Below are 6,078 nucleotides of genomic sequence, written 5' to 3' on the forward strand. Positions count from 1 at the left end.
CCCCATGATTCCTATTTTTTCAAGAACCACATTGACAAGGAAGGAAGGAAGTTCATAATATTTATTTATTACCTATCATATATCAGACACCATGCTCTGTACTTTATTCTCAATAGCTATCTCTGGACTATCCTTTTCTATAATTATTATCTCCACTTTGGAGAGAGGAAATTTGAAAGGAAAAAAAGAAATGCAACCCATTTTTTAAAAAGTGGCATGATGAACAAAAATAAAATCCCAATGTGATTTCCTTGTTGGCTTTGCATGCTCAGAGAGAAACTTTTAGCAAATTTGGAGGGAAAATATATTTATTTTCAATCATGCTTTGATTCTTAGGTGTTATGAGGCATTAGCTTTTAAACTATTGTTTTGTGGAAATCATATTTTTAAATTAGAAATTTTCTTTCCTGCCTGTGGAAGAGCTGCCCTCTGGCTCTTCTAGCCCCTGGCTCTTTTGTACCTGGAGGATACATTCCCGTTCCTGGTCCTTCTCCCCGTCCCCATCAGTCCTTAGCAATTAGTGCTTTAGTAGGGCAGAGTCAGCCCCCAGGGTGAGGCCACTCAGGTCACAGCCACTCTGGCACGGTCGGATCACCCAGTAAGCAAGGTCAGCACGGGCTTACTTGTCCTCACTAATGTGTAGTGCACCATGTCATGTGGGTTTCAAAGATGTGGTGGAAAACATGTGAAACGGTACACGACTAATTAGTAAGTTAGTATCATGAGACGTGGGTTTCCTGGGTCCACTATCCCTGTCAGGGATTGCAAACTTGAAAAGAGACGTTGATTCTGTAGGAAGTTGGAAGAAAGACAGATGCCAGCCATACCTAGAAGTAGAACTTTTGATGTGGTTAAAAATGTTAAATTGTTCACTACAGATTAAACAAGCACAAGTCAGCCCATGCTTACCTTGCCTACTGGGTGATCAGACCCCTTTGGGTCTGTTACAGGTATCCATCTGATCTGATCAGATTCTCCAAAAGCCATCTCATTGTCACACTCTGTGGCATCTAATGAAATTTAACTGAGAAAATATTTCCTTCCTCCGAGCCTATGAGGTATCAACGGAGTGATATTTTCAAAGGACATTAGGTGTGACTACCATACTTCCGCCCAGCAGTGCTTCCCCTTTATAACTCACTCATTCATTGTTACAGCCTCTACAATGATAATGTTTACAATCACAATTGATCCTATTAACAATGACACCCAATAGAACCTTATAATCCTACCAGTATCTTTCTTCCCCAGACCTATCAGGAAAAGAGGATAACCTCCCTTCCCCGTCCATTCTGAGTGTAAGCACATGCATAAAACGATATAAGCCAGTCACTTCATTCCTTCACCTCACTCCATTTTACATAGCCAGTTTCTAAATTGCCCATCACTATGAACCGTGGGGTAAAGGCTAGACTGCTAACCACACGGTTGGTAGATCAAACCCACTAACCACTCTGAGGTAGAAGATGAGGCCAAAGGTCCATATAATGAATTGTGTACAGCCAGAAACCTGATGTAGGGTCACTATGAGTCAGAATCAGCTTGACGGCACCTTTGGTTGGTTGTTCAAACCAGTCCGCTGAGGAGACAAGCATGTTCCTTCATCTGAAGAATCTTTTGTTCTGTTTGGAACTTGGAGTCTTTGCATCTGCAAGCACAGTCCAGAGCAAGCCACCAAATTGTAGCAAACTACACCAGCTCACGATGGTGCGCATTCATTCTGTAGGGTTCTCTTCAGCTCACCCCTAGCCCCCGTAGCCTTGGCCAATGGGTAGCGGCTGTCGACTGGGAGCCTACATATCAGCCAGTCCTTTCTCTTGCTTTCTCTCACCCTTGGCTTCTGTGAGCCGGATCACTGGGTGTCGGTACAACATGTCCAAACTCAGTCCATCTTTGATTCCCGGCACCTTCCCCACCTCCATTTATCTTGTGGCCTCAGGTGGTCACCTCAAGGGAGCACCCTGCACTGTCGACTGGTCAGCTCCCTTCAATTTCTAGTCCTGGAAAAAAACAAAGGTTATTTTGATGAGCACTGACTTTTCCTGGCTGGCTTTCTCCCCTTGCTTGAAAGTCAAAAGGTGAAAAAGTCATTTTTATTTCATTCTGGAAATTCTTCCTTCAAATGCAAATGTCCTGCTCTCCTAGCAGCTCTCAGTGGGTCCATGTCTTTTCAAATGTAAATTTCCTGACATAAAATTCTAGAAGGCAGCAGTGTTGGGTTTTACTGAGAATCATAGCCCAAGTATTAGGCTTGGCTCATTACATATATTTTGTTAAATTTGTAATAAACCCTGTGGTAGTTACATAATCTGGTGTCAGTTTGGGACTTGAGAGGATTAAGAGTGAAGGGGTGGAGTCTAGTCTGTCAATCAGGTCATAGCCAATGAGGCCTCTGTAAGGGCATGGCCTTCCTCTGAGGATTCTGGGAATTCCAGTATTTATTTCCTCCTTGGAGGTGAAGACACTTTTCTCTGCTCACTCCCTGGGAGACATTGCATCTAACAAGACACATGGAACTACGCTAGTGCCCTGAGCTGGAGAAGCCATGTCGAGACCCCTGCCAGTGCTGAGATGCTTACAACACCACTGGATCCACTGACCTGTGATTGTCCTGCATTCAGAGTCATTGCATGTGTTTCGTGAGTCTGAAGAGGATTGTTATGGGACATATGGACTAATATCGGACTTAGGGGCTTGGACTGGACTGGGTTGAGATGCTTTCTTAGTGTATAATTACCCTTTATATAAAACTTTCTCCTGTCGGGGGAAAGGAAGTGGTAACAAACCCAGGGACAGGGAACAACAAGTGATCCAAATCGGTGGTGAGGAGGGTGTAGGAGCCCTGGTAAGGTGTGATCAGGGGTAATGTAACCGAGAGGAATTACTGTAACCCAAATGAAGGCTGAGCATGATAGTGGGACAAGAGGAAAATAAAAGGAACTAGAGGAAAGAGCTAGGAGGCAAAGGGTATTTAGAGAGGTCTAAATAAAGGCATATACATATTTATAGGTAAATGTATTTATATATGAGGATGCGGAAATAGATCTATGCACATATATTTATAGGTTTAGTATTAAGGTAGCAGATGAACATTGGGCCTCCACTCAAGTACTCCCTCAATGCAAGAATACTTTGTTCTATTTAACTGGCATTCCATGATGCTCACCTTCCCAATACAATTGCTGAAGACAAAGTGGTTACATAAGCAAATGTGGTGAGGAAAGCTGATGGTGCCCGGCTATCAAAAGATATAGCATCTAGGGTCTTAAAGACTTGAAGGTAAACAAGCAGCCATTTAGATCAGAAACAACAAAGCCCACATGGAAGAAGCACACCAACCTATGCGATGATCACGAGGTGTCGAAGAGATCAGTTATCAGGCATCAAAGAACAAAAAATCAAATCATTGTGAATGAGGGGGAGTGCAGATTGGGGACCTAAGACCCATCTGTAGGCAACTGGACATCCCCTTACAGAAGGATCACGGGGAGGAGACAAGCCAGTCAGGGTGCAGTATAGCAACGATGAAACATCCAACTTTTTTCTAGTTCCTAAATGTTTCCTTCCCCCCTCCCCCAGCACCCCCACTATCATGATCCCAATTCTACCTTACAAATCTGGCTAGACCAGAGGATGTACACTGGTACAGATAGGAACTGGAAACACAGGGAATCCAGGACAGATGATCCCTTCAGGACCAGTGGTAAGAGTGGCGTTACTGGAAGGGTGGGGTGGAAAGGGGAAACCAATTACAAGGATCTACATATAACCTCCTCTGTGTGGGATGGACAATAGAGGGATGGGTGAAGAGAGACGTTGGACAGTGTAAGATAGTACAAAATAGTAATAATTTATATATTATTAAGGGTTCATGAGAGAGGGGGAAGCAGGAAGGGAGGGGAAAAATGAGGAGCTGATACCAAGGGCTTAAGCAGAAAGCAAATGTTTTGAGAATGATGAAGGCAACCAATGTGCAAATGTGCTTGACACAATGGATGGATGGATGGATGGATGGATGGATTGTGTAAGAGTTGTATGAGCCCCCAATAAAACAATTAAAAAAAACCTTCTCTCTTATACACCTAGGAGTTTCTATGGATTGGTTTCTCTAATCTACCCGGACTAACACAAACCCCAATCCTAAAATCTTCTCTTTGAGCCATGTATTATGATGCTCACTTTATGAAAAAAGAAACTTAGAGACCTCAGGTTGAAACAGCTCATAGATGGGTAGAACTGAGAGTAGGACCTTATTGCTCACACAGCAGGAATAGTCATTTTTCAGGTATACAGTGGCAAGATGGAAGAAGACTCCTAGAGTGGCCGCAAGAGCACTTTTTAATCAGCCTCAGTGTGGTATCGCGGAGGGCTGAGTTTGTGCTTCCTTAGAATGAGAAGGCACCTGTGAATGCACGTAGGTGGGAGACAGAGCTGTAGGAGGGTCTTAGCAAGGAGCCCTAGTGGGATAGTGGTTACTGTTGGGCTGCTCACCACAAAGTCAGCAGTTTGAAACCACCAGGCACTCAGTGAGAGAAAGATGGGGCTTTCTGCTCTCATAAAGAGTTACAGTCCCGCCTTTTTTTTTAACCTCCTGGAATCATGGAGGCTGTCCCGGAGAAGAAGAAGAAGGTCCCTGCTGCTCCAGAGACCCTTAAGAAAAAGCAAAGGAATTGCGCCGAACTAAAGATCAAATGCCCAAGAAAAAGTTTGCCCAAAAGATGCTTCAAAAGGCAAGGAGGAAGCTTATCTCTGAGAAAGCGAAGCACTATCAGAAGGAATACAGGCAGATGGACAGAACTGAAATCCGAATGGCTCGATGGCAAGAAAGCTGGCATCTTCTATGTGCCCGGAGAGCCCACGCTGGCATTTGTTCTCAGTATGAGCTGTCAATGGTGTGCGCCCAAATGTTCGAAAAGTGTTGCAGCTTCTTTGCCTTCGCCAGATTGTCAACGGCACCTGTGTTAAGCTTACCAAGGCTTCAGTGAACATGCTGAGGATTGTGGAGCCATACGTTGCATGGGGGTACCCAGACCTGACGTCGGTGAATGAACTCATCTACAAGCGTGGTGATGGCAAAATCAATAAGAAGCGCATTGCCCTGACAGATAACCCTCTAATTGCACGGTCTCTTGGTCAATATGGCACCATCTGCATGGAGGATCGGATTCATGAGATCTGTGCTGCTGGGAAATGCTTCAAAGACACAAATAACTCCTGTGATGCTTCACACGATCTTCTCCATAAGGTGGGATGAAGAAAAAGACCACCCATTTGGTAGAAGGTGGAGATGCAGGCAACAGGGAAGACCAGAGCAACAGACTAATTAGAAGGATGAACAAAGGTGTCTGCCATGATTATTTTTGTAATCTGGTCTCTTAATAAAACAGGAACTGCTGGGGGGAGCGGGGAGGGAGGGGGAAAATGAGGACCTAATGCCGGGGGCTTAAGTGGAGAGGAAATATTTTGAGAATGATGAGGGCAATGGATGTACAAATGCGCTTTACACAATTGATGTATGTATGGATTGTGATAAGAGTTGTATGAGCCCCTAATAAAATGATTAAAAATAAAATAAAATAAAATTTGGGATTAAAAAAAAAGGAACTGCTTTCAAATGGGGGGGGGGGGGAATAGAGTTAGTCCCAGAAACCCACAGGGGCAGTTCCATCCTGTTCCATAGGTTTGCCATGAGTCAGAACCGACTCAATGGCAGGGAGTTTGGCTTTTGGGGTTTTGGGGATTTTTTAGTTAATAGTGTTACTATGACAAAATGTCACATTTAAAGATGGCTTTAAAGATTAGAAACTAGCTTTCTCACCTTTCTGGAGTCTAAAAGTCCTAATTAGGATGGGTCTTGGCCTTATAAAATCATTCTGTGGACTTTTCTCCTAGTTTCTAGTAAGTAAGTGCTAGTAATCCTTGTCATTCTTCTTCTGGGAAACCAGGGGTGAGGAACATGGGCCACATAAGGCCCACAGAAGCATCCAGACCTGCTCACATCTCACCAAAGGGAAGCAGGTCCGCCTATCACATTAGGGGTATGTTAATGAAGGATTCGACCAAATATTGCAGGCTAAT

General features: G+C 44.0%; 1 pseudogene; it reads left to right on the plus strand.

Moving 5' to 3' along the window:
* Nucleotides 1-4,703: 4,703 nt before the first annotated feature.
* On the plus strand, nt 4,704-5,379 carry LOC101662945 (annotated as a pseudogene).
* The last annotated feature ends 699 nt before the right edge of the window (nt 5,380-6,078 follow it).

The sequence above is a fragment of the Echinops telfairi genome, unplaced genomic scaffold, assembly GCF_000313985.2.
Source record: "Echinops telfairi isolate 266 unplaced genomic scaffold, ASM31398v2 ScPeMD7_443;HRSCAF=831, whole genome shotgun sequence".
Classification (NCBI taxonomy): Eukaryota; Metazoa; Chordata; class Mammalia; order Afrosoricida; family Tenrecidae; genus Echinops; species Echinops telfairi.